We start from the raw sequence: 22,488 nt of genomic DNA on the forward strand, positions 1-22,488 counted from the left end.
GCTTCTCAAGCACGGAAGTGGGCAGCTTTACCAGTCGAACCATCGCGTACTTTTGACGGTATGCGAGGACGAAGAAAAGCCCACCGGCTGGTTGGTTGGCCTCATACGCCCAATCTACAAGAAAGCGCACAAATTGGAGTGTGACAAATACAAGAGGAATTACCCTGTTGAATTTGGCGTACAAACAACGGTCGCGCATCCTGTTGAACCGATCCTAGATAAATTCCGGGAGTATAGCTTGCAGACTCACCATCTCTTTATTGATTTCAAGACGGGGTACGATTCAGTGAAAAGAAATAGGCTGTGGCAAATAATGTCTGAACATGGGTTTCCGGCAAAACTAATTAGGCTGATACGTGCTACGCTACGATGGTTCGGAATCAAATGTTCGGATTGCAGACGAGGTGTCAACCTCGTTTGTGACGTTAGACGGATTGAAGCAGGGAGACTCATTTTTGGTTGTTCATCATTGCACTCAAGGGCGCTGTTACAAAGAAATTCGTTCCTTAATTTTGAGTACTCATTCCAATGAACATTCCTAACAAATTAGTCTACGCTGCTGCTTGTCAATACAATAATAAGACTAGTGTGGAGGTAATTATCACTCGTAATGGAAGCAAATTTCTTCCCATTGTTTGTCACCGAAATTGCCAGTAATTGATTTATAAGAGATATTTGTTACAATAAATGTTTATTTTAGCTTTTTAGCTAATTAAAGACAATATATTTGTTGTATATCTGCTGTAAGAATAGGTTTGAAGATAATATTCAACGCCTCCAGCAACAGGCGCTATTGGGAGATTTAGCATGTAGAGAAACGGCACTATCTTCACACGGTCGCACATGCTCCTTGGCTTTGTGAACGATGTCGACCATATTAACCATCGATATACACAGAGTTTTTACAATTCATCGAATTGTTTTTAACTTAAAAATAAATAATAAAATCTGTGCATCATCACTGGTTGTTAAGGCACACGGTGTCTTTGTGGAGTAACTTTATTACAAAAAAATAGGTAAGTCTGAAATTTCGAACTAAAAACAATTAGACTTTGCTCTTTCATTTGCGACCAAAATCAAAATAATCGGTCGGGGGGTCCAGAACATTTTTTTTTTATTTTGTTTGAAGTATTCATGGATATGTGTTTTTGTACCGACACACATTGCGTTGAACATAGATACGGGACAAACTGCAAGATCAAACTATTTGAACACCTTGGCTTGGAAGGTAAAGTTGTTCTTGCTCAAAAGAGCTGTAATAAGCATATATGACATATGATATACGCATAATTGCAACACTGTCTCAAACGTCATTTTAGTTATTGTCCACGAAAAACTTTGAAAATCGTACTTAAATTGGTCATAATGATGTAAGAAGTTATGAGGAAATATGTTTAATAGGTAAAGATGCATCGATATCAAACCTCGAATTTTCAAGAGCTTGTTTGTAGATTTGTATCTTGAGAACCTGACAACCTTTTGCGTTGAACATTTTATTGATTAGTTGCCACCAGCGAGTGACCAGTGAGTTACCGGTTGTCTGCTTCTCTAGACTTGTGCTTTTGAAAATTCGAGGTTTGGCTTCTATGTATATTCACCCTTAAAACCATTGATAACCGAGTGTGTAGCTCGTTGTTATTAAGCAGATAAACGGACCAAAATAAAAACTGTCACCGCTGGGAGACAGAGGAGGATCTCTTCGTCGTAGCATTGTGAAATAAAGTGTAAATCCATTCGTTTGCTCAGTAATAACAAGCTTTTTTTAGGACGAGATCATAAATTATGCGAAATTTCTCTTCTTACTCGTAGGGGATGGACACAAATTATGTCACGCTAAATTTCAATTTTTTCGACCGCCTCCCCCCCCCCCCCCCCTTTGTCACACTTTCTGTATGAGTCCTCCGATAATTTTGTAAGGCTTGTCAAGCAGGGCTTAACCCCCTTCCCCCTCTTGTAGCGTGAGGTAATTTGTGCATGACCCCTTGATACAAAAGTGACTTATCCGCCTTTCAAACAAAACAATTTCAGTTATTCGAATTAACTAGTAGAGGGCTTCGCATGTGATAAACCTTGTTATAAGGCATGTAATATACTTGCCCCATGGTGCTGAAAAATACGCTAATTTGGATGGTATTTGACAAGTTTCAAACCTTATATTTTTTATGTTATTTTCTTAATGGCACAGTGCTTATGAAAAGATCAGAAACTAACATCATGAGGCTAAAATGGGTTTGGGATTTTTGTACTTGTTTGCAGTACTATAACCCCATATTAACACCTCTGCCGGCAGTTTCATTTTTCAAAATGTTCAAATCGCGATGACTTTTTTTTTTAATTTTTGAAAAAAATTTCCACAACTTCTCAAAAAACTCTTTTATTTTCCGAATCTGTATCGGTTTTGAGCATTGGTCATCTATATTCGGAGATATTCCAAAATTCCTGGGCGGACCGACGCATAGCCATAACTCTCGTAATTATCTCTGGCTACAGATTTTTTCTCATATTCGGTTATTCGCTTTTCAAAACTAAACTTTGATGAAAGTCTATTGTGAAGAAATTAAACAAATCGGTGTAACTGTTTTTGAGCAATGAGCTTTTATGTTTTTGGTACCACTCTAGCCGTAACGAGATCTTGAAAACTTCTTAAAACATCATATTGAAATTTTATATGGGAAGTGTCGGTCCCCCAAGGAACACCGAAATATTTTTAAAACCAGTTGACCAATGGTCAATACCGACATAGATTCCAAAAGTAGAAGAGTTTATTGAGAAGTTGTGAAAAAATGGTGGAAAAATATAGAGAAACAGGAAAGTTATCGCGATTCAAATATTTTTTTGTGCTGAAAAAATGAAGCTGCCGGTAGAGGGGTCAAGCTAAATAATAGCAAACAAACTCATGAATATCTCTTCTGCTATCTGTCGAATTGAATTTCTCTCTTAAGCAAATTCCTTTATTATGGTTTGAAGAATGAGCTTTAACAATGGGATAATAAGTTTGTACTTACATTACAGTACAAGCGTGTTTGGAGCATACCTTAAAATTTCTTCATAGTAATTTCCATATAAACCTACATTGTCTTTGGGCCACCTTAAATCACCACTTAGAAAGCTGCGAATTTCACTGAACACTATTTTTATAGTAAGGATAGTAAGGAACATATGTGAGATTGAATTCTCAAACATTTTTTAATTTTAAACCGCCCTAATGTATATAAAAACATAGATAGGCAAATTCAAACATATGTGCAAGTCTCTCGAAATCAAACAAAAACAAAATTACTCTGGACCCCCCGACCGATTATTTTGGTTTAAGCAGCAAATGAACGCGAGAAACCTAGACTTAATTGTGGAGAAGTTTCAGACTTACCTATTTTTTTGCAATAAACTTGTTCTACGAAACACACCGTGGGCAGTTTGATCTATTTATTGTCAAACGAAGGATCTTTAAATTGTAAAGCTATTACCATAATCCACATGAAAAAAAGACGACGGGTCTCTGCTTTCAGGATATGATTTGAGACATTCCCCAAGGAGTGTACATAGAATTTATCCAGGTATGTTTCCATGACAGGTCTGTTGAATCTCATGACTGTCACGGGACTTTGATAATTAAATATTGCTAATATCATCCTTCTAATTTTCAGATAACCTTTTCCAAATAACTATTGGTTAGTAATATTTAGTGGTGCATGGAAATATGCCACAATCATTTTAATTTATCAAAAAATATTACGATTAACAGTACTGCTTCAGGCAATGGTCAAAGAAATTTTGCATGGATTACTAGATGACCTATTTCTAAAGGTAATCGTAAAACAATCTCTGAGAAAACTTATGTATGATTGAAGTTTTACATACGTTCAAATAGGGAACCATTATGGCCATAACTGGTACATTTTCCCTACCTAAAACAAATATCTAGAAATGATATATTACGTTACTGGAAGCCTTAAATTGACTTTTGAAGAACCCATAGAGATTTTACTCGAGATATGTTTGGAGGAACTGCAAAACTAATCACTGGATGAAATGTTGACTCCTGAAGAACTTCAGACCTCGATCAAATTTGGAGTGTTACCAAAAGTTTTTCTGGGAGAAATCATGGATAAATTCTTAAAGGAATCCATACGAGAGTGGTTAAAAGAATAATCGGTAACATCGGCGTTGGAACTCCTGGAAAAATATTATAGGGTTTCCTAAAAAAACCCACTGAACAAATATCGTCAATAACTCTTTGATTGTGGATTTTTTTGAAAGAATTCCAGGAATGTTTGGAAGATTTGCTAGAGGAACAATTGCAGGGCTGGTAGCGGGTGAGTGTCTTACAAATAGGATCTTTAGGACTTTATACTTTAAAAAAGAGGACATACAGGAACCAAGAAAACGAAGAAGGAAAAATAATCCGAACAGGAATCAGCAGATAAGAAATTTTCAAAGAATTCAGCCCGTATTTTTTTTGTAAAATGTTTAGCTGATGCTCTATGACAATTCGATTGTCAGCAAGTCAGTAGTTGAAAATGTTACCTCTACTTGTGCCAATATAGCCAATTTTTCGTTTTTTTTTTTTAATTACGACAAGTAAAAGTTGTGACATTAAATAAGTATAACTGCTCGTATTACTGTATGCATTTTTCAAAAATTCAAGATACCATTCAAGGTACATGTTTTTTAATGGTCGGCCCAAGAAATTACCTCAGACATGCCGCCATGTATTTCCTTAGTGATTGTTTCAAAGATTTTATCACGAATTTCTCAAAAAGTCCTATGTGCTCCAGGAGTTCTTCCAGTGCTTTTTCAATCGATTTCGCTAGGTTTTCTTTTAAGGCTTTCGTTTGAGACATATTAGAGAACTTAACCATTGATTTCTTAGGATTTTCTCTAAAATTGTCGTTGAAGATTTTTTTTAAGATTTTAGGCATGAATTTATTTTAGAACTCTTTCTTTAAGGGAACCCAAAAATCAAGTAGCTCTGAATAAGTTTATCTAGGATTTTTCAGGGATGGCTCCACTGAATTGTGTATCGAACATCCGGAAGGTGTTTGAAAAACAGATTCTATAGAAATCTCTGATAAAAACTCCTGTGAAAGTTCCTTATGAGCTCTTGCAAGGATCTCTGAATAAACTTCGTAACTCCTGAGGAAGTCACGGTGAATTTTCAAGAAATTACTAGAGGATTCTTTGGAAGAACTGCAGGAGAAATTCTTAGAAATCCTTCTGAAGGAACTTGATAAATTATGCCTGGTCAATATTTTTGAGGAATTTCTGGAAAAGTTCTTAAATTTTCGGCCGTCGGGTTAATACATTTCGTATGATAATCTTTGGAAGAATTTTGGAGCAATTCCTGTGACAAACTGTTGATGAATTCATGAACGAATTGCTAGAACAATAAATGGAAAAATTAGCGTAGGATCTGCTTGTGTAATTATTGTAGGGCTTCTGAAAAAACCCCTAACGGTTTTTTTATTAATTTGTTATGAACCTTCAAAGATTTTCTTGGAAAAACTCTTATAAGATCTGGTAGAGTAACTACTGGAGAATCTACGGCAAATAAATTGATGAGAAAATATCTGGAGGAAATCCTGGAACAGTATCTGGAAAAACTTCAGGGTAATCACAGTGAAAATTAGCGAAGGTAGTTACGTTTAATTTCCTGAATTAAATTTTAAAATTTCTCTGAACATTGCTTTAAAAATCTCTAAAGAATTCTCTAGAGAAATGCCTGGAAGAGTCCCTGAAAGTAGTTCAGAAGAAATCACTGAAAGAATTCTTGAAGCTTTTCCTCGAGAAATGAGAAAAAAAATTCGGTGAAAAATCGCGAATCATTCGGCTGTTCTTCATACACCTTCCATTGAAATAGAGACATTTTAGAGATTTGCATTAAAATAGTAATTGAATATCTAAAAAAGACCTGCTACCAGCCCTGTGAATCTGTGATTCCCATTTCTAAATCTGTATATAAATATGTAGAGTCGATCGGAAAACAATGTGTGTAATGTAAGCATTCGCAATCTGATGGCGTATGGTACGACACGGTTCGGCAACGGGATGGGTGATTTCCCTCCGGCGAATAATGAATCAAGTTCCAGCAGTAGCACCGGAATGATATGAAACACTATACGGCGCCCCTCAAAGCCAAACTAAAACGGACGGTTGACGGCGAAGACGACCTTGACGCAACCATATGATGCGTTTACCGTAACCAGCGTGGAAGCCTGCGGTCCAATGTTTTGAAACCCCCGGGTAGCGGTTTGTTGTTACGAATGCGCGCAGAGAAAATCGCAACTAAAAGGCCTACCTTATGGCTTTTAAGGGGCAAGCGGATTTCGATTGGGTAACGGAATGGTGACCGTGAGGGAGTGTGTGAAATATGTGATCAATGTGATTTAAACGTCTCACGATCTGAACACATGGTCCTCGCATTCATGGGTTTGATTGACACTATCAAGGTGTTAAACCATTCATTTTGATGAGGGTGGTGTTATCTATTCCGAGGGTAATGATCTTCTTCTCATTTACCATGACTCTATGTATGAGAACGATGTAAAAAAATGTACGATAAAAGGATCTTGAGTAGGCCGAAGTAAGAGCTTTTATAGCAGCCTGACTATCTGAATGGGAGTAAATTACCTTACCCATTACGTGCTGTTGAGGTTCTGAATGCACTTCACACATAAGAGCAAATATTTTCACCTGAAAAATGGTGCAGTGTCTACCAAGTAAATAGAACTGATTCAGTCTTAGCTCACGAGAATATAGCACCAGCTCTGTCTTCAAGAAGGAAGCCATCAGTATAACATAATACATATATTGTTTGATATACTTCTTTCCAAATAGCCAGACGTCCACTCTTCCCGTAAAAGTTATTGTGTGGTAAACGTCCTGTAAGTCACTTTCCAGCAAACGTGAGATCACTTGGAACAAGAACAATTTTGTCCCAGTTCACCAAACTCCTGAAAACCGGTACCCATAAACGGTAAGCAAAAGAAAGTGATTCTTGTTTAAATGTAGGGTTATGGACATAATGGTTCCCTATTTCACCATACGTGATAATTTGAATATCTTAAAATTTTTAATCATTCTGTGTGTTTAAGTAGTTCAGTATCACATACATCTTGATGTTAAAATATTCAAAACTATTGAAAATGTGAAAGTTTTCGAGAAAACTCGTGTGGCCAAATAAGGAACCACTATAGCCATAACTGCACTATGGGCGGTTTCCATACAAAATGGCGACCAAAATATTTTTTTCATCTCATGTCGTATTTATGAGTTTTGTGATACAAATTTGATGTTTTATTTTCAAAAACAACTTTTCGAGACTAACTTTTGAATAGGGCCTAAAGCGTAATAATAAGTTTTGTTACTAATGATGCATATAAGCCATTTATGCGATTAACGTTGTGCAAACCATTATGAATGTTAGAACTTACATAGAAATGATGATATGAATGATTTAGCGATATTTAGTTATTCTCTGAATTATTTATTAGCTGTTTGTAATAGAAAGTGGTTAATAATATTGAAAAAATCAAAAAGCCCTAAATTAGAAGAGTGCAAATTTGTGCAGCTAAATTCTTCACGATCCTTTAGTTTACTTCTCAAAGTACCCTTGGAAATAAATTTTAGCCTGGGACAACTTGGGACGAAAAAGTATGGGATGTGTAAAATTCGATATAAAATCAATTATATTTTTGTCAGTGAGTTCTCCGCATTTTTCCGACCTAAAGCACGAATTCTTATTTAATTTTATTTTTCTAAGATTGCTTTTTGAATAAGCTATCGGACAATCTATAAAGATCTGTGAAGGTTCATTGAGCACGTAAACATAATGTTGCCACCCATTCGAGCCACCCGCTAAAGCACCCTCTCGAGCCACCCAACAAGGCGGAGCACAATGTTATGTGCGTCGGCCAAAAATGAATCATCATGTTTCATGTATACCGTCAAACGGGGCTTCTTTTGACATTATTTCCACATTCTTTAACTTTGAGGATTTGTAACTCTTAGAATTATGGATAGATGTTGATATTTTTTGCCTATATTTAAGTTGTATATGTACTTAACAAATGTGCAAAATATGAGGCAAATCCATCAAGAAATAACAAAAATGCTTGAATAGCGAAAAAAGTGTGTCCTTCAAGACAAAAAAGGGGCTACTTTGGACATTTTCACAATTTGATAATGAAATGATTTTTCCTTATAACTTTCAAACTGATTCAATAAATTGTCGTCCACCGTGATGTTATGGAACGTTTTTCATTGATAAACTTAATGTAGAAAATTGCAAAGCTACAATCAATTACACATATATAACAAATTTCAAAGAAACATGCCATTCACTATTCTCAGTTTGCAGTATGAAACTTAAATTTTCATCTTCCTCTTAAATTTAACTATCAGTTACGAATGCTCGATTTTCAAGTTGACATAAACGAACGACGTAACTACTAGGTACTGCGATGATAAATGAGTTATGTACAAAAACTCTTTTTTTTTTCTATTTTTACTGTTATATGAACGATATGTTGAAGAGTCACATTAATACCGGTAACCAATTTAATACCAGTAAGAAATTTTCATTAAAAACGCAATCTATGAAGTAAAGTTTAGCAAGATCGTAAAGAAGTAAGTTTGCTTTTGTAATATGCTCTTAGCTTCTTAGCAGTTTAGAGCTGGCTTAAGAGTAGTTTAATTTAGGCATTTGAAGGCTGCAACTGTTCTGTACTACAAATTCACGTAAAATATGACGAAAAATAGTTTTTCAGAGATTATGTTGTTAATTTGGCATTGGTACGTATTGAAATATATGTGTTTTATGTCTATTCACTTTTACAAACATTTATTTTATTTTTTTTTGTAAAATACACAAACCAAAACATTATAATAAAATAAAAGCCGCAAAAATAAGACCTTTGATCTATTATTTTAATAAAACAACAATTTTAAGCCAAACAAATCACAAGATTTTCATGAAACATGACGATTCGATAGTTTTGTGATGCTCCCAATAAGTTTCCAAGACATAGGTAAAATTCAAACAATGTTTGTATAGCCAATGTTTTATGCCTTGTGAATATTTATTCGGGCTTTTTTGAAATGTTTTCTTGGTTATCCTGTTATTGTTGATGTTGTTCCAAGAAAAAATCATGCCTAGTGGTAGAGCATATATTGGTTAATAAAAGTGCTGAAGACACAAAATTGCTCAGATTAATATTTACGCTGCTAATAAATACAAAAGGTGAGTGTCCAAAGTAGCCCCTGGAATCAAAAGTAGCCCCGTCCGACGGTACCTCCACCATCAAAATTATGTAGGTAGTGTTACTTGCACACGTTTCATACAAAGGTATTATTGTCGATATGAATTCATCAACAACTTCATAAAAACTCAAAATCACAATTTATTTAATTTGGTAGTGAAATCAAGTTTTTTTTTACCAAAATTATAAGCATTTTTCACACCATGCGTGTGTTGTTTACTATTTTTGGCAGTTTTCTCCTCTCTTCTCTCGCTTCTCACGGACGGAGAAAGTTGCCATCAGTATGCATTTGAATTCTACAGACAATTGTACTGTATAATAATCTTATATTCATTTTTGCTGTTAAATTGCGTCGTACATTGTTTTTCTCGCGGATAAAAATGTTTTGCAACACTTATGACATTGTACACCTTTTGAGTATTATGAAATTGTAAAATACGTGGTTGTAGCAAGTGTATGAATATCCAAACCATTCTAATTGCAAACATAAAAACTGGCATCACTTCCAATCAGTGAGAGCGGCGCATCCGAATCATAAACAATGTTGGCTCAGTGAATTCGCGTTCCGGTGCTGTTTTCGAGCACAAATTGACTAATATAAGTGATTTATTGCTCCCAGGAGCATCGTGCGTGAATAATCAAAGTGTTTCAAGTATCGCATTAGATTTTTGAATTGCTACGGTGAGTAGAAATACGATTAAAAGTGAGTTTTAGAACGGGCACCGAAAAGCCAGCAAACAATATCTCGGTGCGTGAAGAAGAAGTGATTCGGAAGTGTGTGGTATTTTATAACACAAATCACAGCAATAACAACGTATTTGCTTTCAAAAACTGGTGATTTGTGAAAAACACATTATGGAATGCTTTCAGTTAAGAAACCACCGCTCTACAATAAGGTTAGTAACTTCAAATAATCATTTTTTGTGATCGCTCTCCAAAACACTGTGAGAAGCGTGGGAGGAGGGAGCGGAAAGCGAAGGGGGAAGTAAGGTGCCATATTAGAGGCCATTTTGATACTTATGGGGATATGTCCTTAAGCAAATCTTGTGAACATCAAGATTTAATTTGATTGTTTCTTGCATGCTTTATTCATCTAATGCAATGCTAACTACTTTGAAAATCAGGTTTTTACGCAAAACCTACGATATATTTAGAGAAATTGACTATTTCCATTATATTGTTTATATTGTTCATAATTTAGCATTTTTAATCAATTTAGCAATGTAGAAATCTTATGCGGCAAACTTACAATCGAATATAAATTGATTTAAAACAAAAAGATTTTATGAAAAATATTCAAACTTTTGGTGAAAGTCTATTTTATACACTAGCAATACGGCCGGGCTAGCAAAAAAAAAATGCCCTGTTGCAATCCAACTGAACGATGTGGAAGTAGGCGTTTGCCAAAACGACCAATGGGGAGTGGTCTTTTTTGACAGGCAATTGGTTTCGTTTTTGTACTTTGACCTTACACGTCTAGTCTAAGGTCAAGACCTGGGAGGGTCTACACACGAAAAATGAAACAAAACTTTTCCTAACTGCAAGATAACTCCAGCTCCCTAACGACAGTCAGGGCAGGCTTGGGGAAAATCGCTAGTTTTCATTTGTTGTGCACCTTCGATCTTTCTGGACAAACATGGGAAAAGAGCCATAGTTTTCTGTGTTTTTAATTTTCATTTTTATTTGTAAAGAGTGTAAAGATGCGTGTTTCAATACTTACGCTCTATCAAAATAAAAGATGCTATCGTGACATTGCTTTTGGACTTGCAGGAATTGAATTTCAACCGATTGTTGTCAACTTGGTTAAAATGCAAAAATATGTGTTGATAAATTACGCGCTTTTTCATGTTTGTCCACTCTTTAAGATCCGGGCTCACAGTGACAGTTCGTGATAGCAGAAATCTCGGCTCACCTTGACGTACAGAAATTTTGTATCGGTTTCTCCCTCCCAGGTCAAGACGAGTTAATCTCAAATTGAAGCAAGCTGACTTCTGTCACCTAAGTCAACTTGTCTTACCTCACCTTGAATACAGAATAAGTACAGTTTTCTTGTTTAAATATTTTTGATCAAACTATTCTCAGTACATTCATCGTAATGATTCACAGCTTCCGCAAACTTTGTTATTTACCCGATGTTATCAACATAATCAGCCAAGCCTTATATTTGCTTAAGAAATGTTGTTATCTGGAAGCCTATAAGTGAAGAAACGTACCTGTGCCGAGGGTACAAGGCGTTAGACCGAATGCCGTAAGGCCGAATGTCATTAGGCCGAATGCCGTTAGGCCGATATGGTCTTCTTCTTCTTCTTCTCCGTCCTCACTGGGACAGAGCCTGCATCTCAGCTTAGTGTTCAATGAGCACTTCCACAGTTATTAACTGAGAGCTTTCTTTGCCAAAGTTGCCATTTTCGCATTCGTTTATCGTGTGGCAGGTACGATTATACTCTATGCCCAGGGAAATCCAGGAAATTGCCATTACGAAAAGATCCTGGATCGACCAGGAATCGAACCCAGACACCTTCAGCATGGCTTTGCTTTGTAGCCGCGGACTCTAACCACTCGGCTAAGAAAGGCCCCTAATTGCGGGCTTCTAGGTAATGCAAATTATCCTGATCAAACAATCCATTCGACCGAAAAAATACATTCGGCAGCTTCTAGGTAATGCAAATTGTCTTGACATATCCCTGTTAGTTACCCATTTGACCTTACATTAGAGCTATCGGTTATTTTCGGCGTAATGACCCTTTTGGCCTAACAACCCTTTCGGACGGACGGCATTCGGCCTAACGGCATTCTGGATAGAACCCTTTGCCGACACTTGAGACTTACTTCGACTTAAAGGTTTTTAATAAAATCAAAAGTTTCCTGCCGTATAGTCTGATTTCTGCATCCAAAAAATCTTACCAACTTCTGTAAACTTCAAGACCCGTATTTCATAAAAGACCCATATACTATTAAACTTTTGTATATTACATATGTAAGACCAATTCTGGAATTGCCACCTAGTATGGATCCCGTACCATGTCTTACACATACAGTACAGAAGAATAATCAGTACAGAAACAATTCCTTTTATACGCCCTTCGGAAATTAAATTGGGCTCTAATGCCACTTACATCATATGAAGCACGCTACATGCTCATCAACTTGGAAACACTTAAGCAACACCAGGAATTCCCAATGATTCTCTTCATCAACAACATTATTTCGAACCGTATAGTCTCGGCTGCACTTCTCTCTCAATTAAACTTCTGCACACCCGCTAGGCATCGAGCAACAAGAAAATTATTTTCAAAAAAATCATACAGAACGCATTATGCTCAAAATGGACCAATTAACAGCTTAAAACGCGACTAATGGACTATACAAGTAATCCATAGCATGTAAAAAATAAATGTAATTATTGTATGTATTCTACCTTAGCTTGAAAATATAAATAAAGCAAATAATAAGTGGAAATGCATGATACCCTTTTGCAGCAGAAAATTGTTGCAAGGATTTTCGAAGCAGATCTAGGGTATAAGCAGGAATTAAATCATAATTTTGGAGTATTCAAAACAGAAAGCTGGATCCAATTTTTGACACTTTTCTGAGTCGAGATGTACAACAATAAGAGAAAATTAATATAATGTCTGGCAAATACAATAAATAGCAGCCTACCAAAATATTAAATCAGCATATGTTTGAACCAACCATATAATAGCAGAAATCAATTGCATATCGCAAACCGGAGCAAAATAAAGATCCGCCGAAAATTTCACGCTCCAGAGAAAACACCCCAAACCGTAGAAAGGAAAAACTGGTTTGGAAGCCATACCACCACCACAATGAGTTCATCGCCGAAAGAAGCGAGCCACGAGCCGATAATTTATGGTAATAATCATGAGTTTTGTTTGGTTTGGTTTAACTCACCTGCTCAACTACTGATGATCGCTGTTTCGATTTCTCATGTGAAATTACCAGGGCTGTTGAATACAGATAGGTCCAGGTATATAGACGGAATGCCGAAAACGCCTTCCAAACTGCAGCAGAACCAAAACCGGGGAGAAGCAGGTGCTCTCGTCGTTGTACTCCACTTATTCACAAGAACAGCAGCAGACACTCGAATAAACTTCTCTCGTCACTTCCTGGTTTTCGGGGGCAGTGGTTATTGAACCCGTTTGCTATCTTCTGTGTAAAGCTGCAGCACTTATTTTGATTCACTGCCAAGTTTGGCTCAAGCAGATTTTCGAATAGATTTACGCACAGAACACTGCTTGTGGTTTATCTTATCTTCTTATGTGACTACCGCATACCTAAGTACGATTCATCATGGTAATAAGCTTTCCCACAAACGACGACGCAATGGTTACTCACTCACTCACTGCTGCAAGCAGCTGTTGCTGCTGTAATTTGATGGTAAATATTTCACACATTAATTCCAAGCACAGAAAGAAAACTTCTTCTCGGTATACGGGTACGGCACGTATAGGAGCCGAAAATCTAGCACGCGACGAAATCGAAAGCTACAAAATACCTATCTGAACAATAGTGCACAACCTAGCCCCAAGTCACGACCAGCAACTAACACAGCAGCTGCTCCCCGACCAGCAACAGCTCCGACCCGACCAGATAGAGACAACACACTGCCACTTCTGGTTTCCCGATGTAGTGTGCTTGCGAGTATACTCATAGGAAGGTATATCGTCTTTTGCGACGAACGTCAAAACTTGATCTACGATTGTGGGTATGCAGCAGTATTGCAGTTTTTGCTGAAGCGAATGATATCGAAAGTTATGAAAACTGTTATCATAGAGCATTTTTAGTTCTGAATACAACATTTTGCGAATTTAGTGTTTTAATAACTGCATTAAAATTATATGCAAAAACATTTAATGAAGCTAACATATAACAAATAACGTGGTTAAAATAGCAAGATAGCAAGGACTAAAATCTCGAATGATTTTTTTAAAATGTATTAGATTTTAACAAGCTTCCTGTTTTCAGATAAATCGTTTATAATTTTTCATGAAATATTTCACTTTAGTCAAACTGTTATTACTTTTGAACTCGTGATTGAAAACAAAAAGTAAGAGGTTGTTTCCGAGATACGACCGCCAAGTTGACGTTGGATAACGTTAGCTTCTTCTATTTCCTGATTTAGGACCGTCACGAACTTATGAAAGATTTCTAGGTACTGACAAAAAAAATCAGTGAGGGTTATGTACAAGACACAACCGCATGACGTTAACTACGCCATTTAATTTGCTGCATTTGTATTATAGTCAAATGTCATAATTGCAACCTTCTTTTAGTTATAATCCAGAATGTAATGGTTTGTGAATTTAGAAAAGATATATGTTTAAAATAAAATTTTGCGTTAGGTAATATTTGAATCATTCCTTAACAATAGATAATATATTGCATCCCAACGGCACAGCAGCAGCGTCCTCGGAAACATCCTCAAATTGCCGTATTGTCAATTATTCGTAATAAATCAATTCTCGATTACTTTTTCAAATCGACGTAAGTAACTTCCATACGGTTTTGAGAAAATTAATTCAGAAGAATCACAACATGTCTTCTAAAACTGTTTTAAAATGAATCACCTTTTTCTCATTTTTTCGCCGTGTACATCGCTTGAACTTTGCATACAATCAGCTCGCGTTCAAAAACTAGGTAGTTTCTTTTATTTCCCACAAAAATAGTTATAACAAAATGATAAGCCGATTCATTCAATTACTTTCGTCGTTTTTCTACCAGTGTAAAATCGGCTCAAGTAGTGTTTTGTTTTGATTCGTGGTTAAGTCACTTTGCCTCTCCATACAACGGAGCGGCGAAAGTAGTGGTTGGGTTGCGAAAGTTGGAAATCTTACTTTCGTCGTTTTGTAAATCCAGAAATTAAATGTTCTTAAAGTGAAAAATCGACTTGGTTCAGAGCAAAATGTGTTGAATTTCGCCTGCGAAACACGGAGAATCGATAAAGTAAGTTTGTATACTTTTTTGACTTGAGTCTGTTTGAATAAGTTATCGAGAATTGTTGTATGCTGCTAGGAGATGAATTAAGAAATTATAGCAAGTATGTGGTAAACACATTAGGGAATATTACACAATTAACTCTTTAAAACACATTTGTTGGCTCTGGAAAGGGCCGATTGAATTGTTGAATTTGCGTAACACGGACACATTTTGACGGCGCACTGGTTGCAATCCTCCTCGCCCGATGAGATTTGCGGTGCGGATGATGATGTGCGCTTCAACAAGCGGCTTTGGTCGATTTTCTTCAGCCATCTCGTACAACAGCTTGCCTCTGGTAGCGAGGAGCTCCTACCAGCTCGAAAGCGAAAACAGAATGAAACCGAATTCAACGAAGAAGGGATGCTTTATACCCTTAGAATAGCAGGTGATGCTCCTCCTTTCAAATTCTTCGTTTTCTTATCTGGGAAATAGGCTATTTGAAACTGATGTCTGGGTAAGGGATGTACAAGATTAGCATTATGCTGTTATTGCATCCCGATGGCACTGCAGCAGCGTCCTCGGAAACATCCTCAAATTGCCGTATTGTCAATTATTCGTAATAAATCAATTATTGTATGCTGCTATGAGATGAATTAAGAAATTATAGCAAGTATGTGGTAAACACTTTAGGGAATATTACACATTAATTCTTTAAAACACATTTGTTGGCTCTGGAAAGGGCCGATTGAATTTTTGAATATGCGTAACACGGACACATTTTGGCGGCTTTGGTCGATTTTCTTCAGCCATCTCGAACAAACTAAGGAATATTACACAATCAACTCTTTAAAACACATTTGTTGGCTCTGGAAAGGGCCGATTGAATTGTTGAATTTGCGTAACACGGACACATTTTGACGGCGCACTGGTTTCAATCCTCCTCGCCCGATAAGATTTGCGGTGCGGGTGACGATATGCGCTTCAACAAGCGGCTTTGGTCGATTTTCTTCAGCCATCTCGTACAACAGCTTGCCTCTGGTGGCGAGGAGCTGAGCAGGTTTGGAGGAGCTCTTACCAGCCCGAAAGCGAAAACAGAATGAAACCAGATTCAACGAAGGAGGGATGCTTTATACCCTTAGAATAGCAGATGATGCTCCTCCTTTCATATTCTTCGTTTTCTTATCTGGGAAATAGGCTATATGAAACTGATGTCTGGGTAAGGGATGTACAGATTAGCATTATGCTGTTATTGCAACCCGAAGGCACTGCAGCAGCATCCTCGGAAACAGCTTCAAATTGCCGTATTGTCAATTATTCGTAATAAATCAATTATTGTATGATGCTATGAGATGAATTAAGAGATTATAGCAAGTATGTGGTAAACACATTAGGGAATATTATACAAATAACTCTTTAAAACACATTTGTTGGCTCTCAAAAGGGCCGATTCAGTTGTTGAATTTGCGAAACACGGACACATTTTGACGGCGCACTGGTTTCAATCTGCCTCGCCCGATGAGATTTGCGGTGCCGATGACGATGTGCGCTTCAACAAGCGGCTTTGGTCGATTTTCTTCAGCCATCTCGTACAAATTAGGGAATATTACACGGACGGTGACGGCTGTGCCGCTCGATCTAATGAACCAGAATGACCGCGCTAGCCTCCCGCATGGCAATGACAGCGGAGCACTGGCTGGTAGCGACGATTTCTGGCCGAAAACGATTGCTGGCTGGTGCACTCAAATGAGCGGCTTCAGTTGCTGCGGCTCCGAAATGCGTGGTTCTTCGGTTCTAATGCGTGTTGTGTTCGCGTCCTATTGAAAACTGAACTGAGGACGCGAATGACACTCGAAATTTGCTCGCCGACCGTGTTCACAGTCTGACGGCAAAAAGAAGAATGAGGGAAGAAGCAGGGTGCGGTGCGCTTTTATAGTGGGAAGCGGAACCGAAAAATGTGCTTGAACGTGATTGGTTAGATAAGAAAGGGGTCAACGTTTTACGATATTTCAATAGTTTGTTGCTAATAATCAATAGTGTCCTCCATTTGGATCGACGCGTAGATAAATTTCCAATCGATTCATGGATAAATATTGAAAATCTATCGATAAATGACTGAGTTATTAGCGGTCAAAACCTGACCATTTTTCGTTACATGCTCAATTTTTCGTTTTTCTGAATTGTACCCCCATATGTTGCCGTAAGACGTTATCCAACGTCAAAACATTTAAAAATATATCTCGCATAACTTATAATCCCGCCCTTAGAGCCATTGGTAATCGAGTGGTAGCTCGTTGTTTTTAAAAGATAAAAACTATCACCACTGTGAGATAAAGGAAAATCTTCTCTCCATTGTAGCATTGTTAAATAACGTGGAAACTACACAATTGTAGGGCGCCCACCAAATTTCCATTTTTCAATTCTAGCTTTTTAAGCTGTTAAACAATTAGTTAACTAATGACAGATTATAAGCTCTTATGAATAAAAGATTGTCTCCAAAAAAATCCGGATTCATTGTGGCAATTGAAGAAATTTATGAATCCAGTTTGCTTGAGTGCAAAAACTTTCGGCAAATCATAAATGCTTTATGATAATATAATCGAAACTAACGACCTATTTTTAATGGTTTTTAGATTTAGAGCTAGAAAATGTTCGTTCAAAACGATTTTCACAGGGCTGGTAACAAGTCACTTTTTAGTGACTTCGTCGCTTTTTAGGGGAAGGGGTGGTAAAATGAACACCTTAAGGAAATCATCTTGCTTAGGATAGAAGAACGAGGAATGTGTATAGTTCTTTCGCACAAGATCAATAATAGGGTTGCCTAAGGCAGAAACACGAATTCCGACTAAAAAAGCTCCATTTTCACATATTTTTATCGCTAGCAAAAGATGATGGAAATGTTCATTTTACCTGCACTATGTGGGTAAAATGAACAGCTGCTGGTGGTAAAATGAACATCATGCAAACAACGTGAACAAAACTAATATTTTAAAAAAAATTCATTGCATTACCGAAAATATATTTATAAATGATTGTCACCCATTAAAAAAGAAATTTAAAAGTTTCAAATTTGACGTCATATCACAACGATATTCACATCACTGAAAAACCTCAAGACCTCCGAGCCAAAAGTTACGTTAACTCTGATTTCCAAACGTGTTTTTCTAAAATCTTAATTTTCGTTGATATTTTTACTTCAATTGACCTCCGTATCAACTTGAACACTCTGATTTTTGCTCTAAATCGTCCGTGCGTGATAAAAATTCATTGAAATTTGTTTTTTCTCTGTAAAAGGCATGGTGTTCATTTTACCACCCCTGTTCATTTTACCACCACTTCCCCTACACTAAAAAGTCACTATTTCCATCAAAAAGTTAGCTTTTCAAATACAAACAGCAAGAAATGGATATTTGTTATTATAAAGACAATTATGGTGTGATTTGGAAATCAAAGTGTCGTGATTCTTGACTCAAGAAAAATAGAGACTCCCGACTTATTTTCTAGCAGAATTCATATGAATTATTACCAATGGAAATTGAAAAAAAAAATCTGGGAAAAGTTTTGGATAAGACTCTGGCAAAAATTGGAAATTGCTTCTGCGCTGAATTTTTTGGCTGAAATATTTGAATACATTTTAGTGAAAACCAGGACCAATTTGTGACAAATCTGCTGAATGAATTATTATTGAATTTTCTGCAATAATCTACGACTATAGAAAGAATGTTGATCCTGTCTTCTGAAAAAAACATCATCATAACTCCTCCGAAAGATAAGCACTAGGAAGAACAACTAAAATAATTCAAAGAATTTGTCAAAAACTCGATCAGAGCGTATTAGTTTTGCTAGAAATCATTTCATAAATTACATTGTAAATTCCTCCAAATAAACTATACATTTTTCCATTGATTGACCCTTGACACTGTTTTTTACATGACGTTGGGCAACTATTTCAAACAAAAAAACGTTTTTATAATGAGTGCTTGAACACTCATTGTTTCACGATAGTAATTCATCAATAGTGATATTAGTGGCTATTCCCTAACGACAAATCAACCTGTTCATGAATTTTAGCAACAAATATGCGATTTTGATCGTTTACTGTTTGCTTTATACTCTAAATATGCAAAATTAGTCATTTTCAGGGTCGTATATCAGTGAGTGACAAAGTTAGTAACCAAATGCTGTTTTTCCATACAAAATGTACAAGTTTGGGGATCTGATCTCAGCTCAGTTTTCTATTTCGTTTGTAAATTCTCTGTTCGTCACCGTGCAAAAAGAGGATTATTCATTAATTTCCATGGGTTATTTGAATACCTGATATGCTAAATTAATTCTTTTTTTATTACTGACAATATTTTAACATAAAAATTCCGTTTACCGATGTTTCGAGAGTTCTTAATTGAATAATTGTTACGAAATTTTACATCAATAATTGTTTAATACCAGATTGTTTTTGCGAAATTGGATTTTTTTATATCAAATATTTTCCAATAATTTTAAAAATGGTTACAGTAATCAATAGCAAAGAGTTTGATTCCTCATGAAATCAGATCAGACATTTTTCTGAGAATATTTCTAAAATTATTTCCAATTTTTCGTGACATTACGACAAATAAAACATGTTGTATTACTGTATGCAATTTCAATGATTTTCTCAAACAATTTCATCAGAAATTATTTTAGGTATTCGCCCAAAGATTCAGATATAATTTCAAAGATTTCTTTAGGTTAGATAGATGGACAGAATTCCTGCAAGATTATTTTTTTATATTTAAAAATACAATCTGGGTTTTTCCAAAAAATACCACAATTTTTTTTTTTTTTTAAGACACTGACACGTTAATGCTTCCAGTGGGCATTTATGCCCTTTGAAGGAAGCACCACACTAGACAACGGACTAGCATGCAACGCCCAGTGGCACAGTCGGAAAACATTCCTCACGAAAAGTTTACCAGCCTGAGGCGGGAATCGAACCCACACTCCCTAGCACGATGCGGCTAAATGCCTGGTGACACTAACCGCACGGCTACGAAGCCCACAAATTCAGAGGTTGCTCATAAGATTTCTTTGGGAATTCCTCCAGTAATTCTAACAGATTCCTCAAGGAAGTTTTCAAAAAAAAATTCAAGCATTCATCCAGGAGTTTTTCCGCAATGAATGAATGAATTTCTAGAAGAACTCACTCTTGATGAAATTTTAGAAGATTTTCTAGATTTTTGCTAAGATAATAAAAAAAAACAAATCAATTGAATCTCTTGATAACATATTGCAGAATTTTGTGAAGGAACTTCTTGAAAAACATCAGGCGAAATACCTAAAAAATTGTGTAGGAATGATCGATGGATTTCTTGGCAAAATTGCTGTAGTGTTATCTGGTGTGGTACATTTAATCACCTTTTGGAGATTCCAACAGATTTGTTTACTAATGTTTGAAAGAACTGCAGTTATCCTGTTTTCCAAGAAAAATTGTAGAGAAACTCAATAATTTACTCGAATAACACCTTGTGGATTTTTTGAAGTAATTCTTTACAGTAACCGTGAATGAAATAGCATAGCAATTCTTGTCGGGTTCCTTGAAAAAAAATCCTTAAACTAATTTTATCAAAAACTCTGGAGTTGACCTTGACGGGTTTTCTTGGAAGAAAATATGTGGAAATCTTTGGAAGATCTTTTAGAGCAACAATTAGAGAAAACTAGAGAGAGTGAAATAGGAAGTCCTAAGCTAGTCTTTGAAAAATTGATCAATTAACCCATGAGAAAATAACTGATGTTGAAGTGCTCAAGTGAAAAATACTGGAAGTAGTAGTGCTGAAGCAAATTCTGGAGAAATAATTTAAGCATCCTTTGAAAAATTGCTAGAAGAATTGATAGAGGAATCTCTTGAAAAAATTCTGGAGAGAACCCTGTACTAGTACCTGAAAGTATTCCAGATGAAATCTCTGAAAAAATCACTAGGATAATTGCTGAAGATTTTCTCGAGAAATATGAGATGAAATTTTGCACTTAAAGCAAAATAAGGAAGAAAGGGACTTTAGAGATCCTTTCGAATAAAATAAAGACTGCAGAGACCTTTCATCACAAATAAAGACTTGCATTAATATAGAGACCAAGTTTCCAAAAACAAACCTACTACCAATCCTACAAATGAGAATCCTTTACTGATCAAATATAGAGATATTTAAAAAAATAAATCATGTTCTGGTAAGTCGATAAAATTTCATAATCAAAAAGATCCTCACTGAACAGCTGGAATAGTGGTTTGAAAGCGGCGCAGCCGAATTTTTTTCAATTTCAGATAACTTTTCAGCAAATAGTAGTTAGCTCTGGGTTTTGATGCCAAAATTCTTCGTCGCGAACATATTTTATCATAAATTACAGACTCAAAATAATTTCCCTGATTGTGATCGCAATTCCATGAGAATTCCAGGTTTTTTCCAGGTTGAATAAAATTCCCTGATAAATCCAGGTTTTCCAGGTTTTTCCAGGTAGTAGACACCCTGTCTGATCTCAGCTTCTGTTAGGCCGAATTTGCTGAAATTTGGATGACGAACTACAAATAACCTAGAGTTTTGTGTATAATGAGGTCACTTAATTTCAGTCATTTTCCGAGAAGTTTCAGAGGGTTGGTCAAACAGAAAATCAAGTAACCGAGAGATTTTTCGATTCAATTCAAAAACGGTAAGTTTTGGTTGGTTAGTTTCTTCGGTAAAGTTGTTCTCCTTCGGAAGTTACTCAAATTTGCAGCACACCAACTCACTTACAGCTTCAGTTGAAATATATGTAGATATTTTAAGTATACGCATAGAATCATATTTTAATTCCTTATGCACAACATTCTCATTTGTTTCGAGTTCGTTAACAATCAATTGTATTCTGAAGCTGTTTATTTGAAAAAAAGAGTTTAATTTCACAGAAATTCTGCCACAAATTTAGTCTGAGTTTTCAGAATGTTCTGTAATTCATTTACGATTTTCGCCACAAGTTTGTCTACAAACAATAATTTTCCTTCAATTTATTCCCCCGATTAGGTAAGAAATGCTTCAAGCAAGTTGTTTAGTTTGTATCTCTACTTCAAACTCTTTGATTAATTTTTGCCAGTAAGTTCCCCATGAACAGGAATAATGCTAAAATTTCTATCATGAGTTTGTTTTCCTGCGTTCATGTAAATGATTTTTTTTTTCGACCGAAATCTGAAGCATAAAATAGTAACCTATATCAATTAATTTCCTGAATAAGTTAAGGTGAAACAGTTTGAAATCCAAGTTCTAAGATTACACTAAAACTTCAAATGCACTAA

General features: G+C 36.1%; 1 protein-coding gene across 11 annotated transcripts in view; it reads right to left on the reverse strand.

Moving 5' to 3' along the window:
• The window catches only part of LOC5572317 (USP6 N-terminal-like protein), a 70,504-nt gene that overhangs the window by 44,984 nt on the left and 3,032 nt on the right, over positions 1-22,488 (reverse strand). For 4 of the 11 annotated variants that reach the window (XR_002502326.1, XR_002502325.1, XM_021853422.1 and 1 more), the window contains exon 2: positions 13,170-13,642. The gene's annotated coding sequence lies outside the window, so the exon portion shown is untranslated. Of the gene's footprint in view, positions 1-13,169; positions 13,643-13,773; positions 13,977-22,488 lie in introns of those variants that run through there. The other 7 variants (XM_021853426.1, XM_021853423.1, XM_021853419.1 and 4 more) reach the window with 3 other exon arrangements.

This window comes from Aedes aegypti, chromosome 3 (assembly GCF_002204515.2).
Source record: "Aedes aegypti strain LVP_AGWG chromosome 3, AaegL5.0 Primary Assembly, whole genome shotgun sequence".
NCBI lineage: Eukaryota > Metazoa > Arthropoda > Insecta > Diptera > Culicidae > Aedes > Aedes aegypti.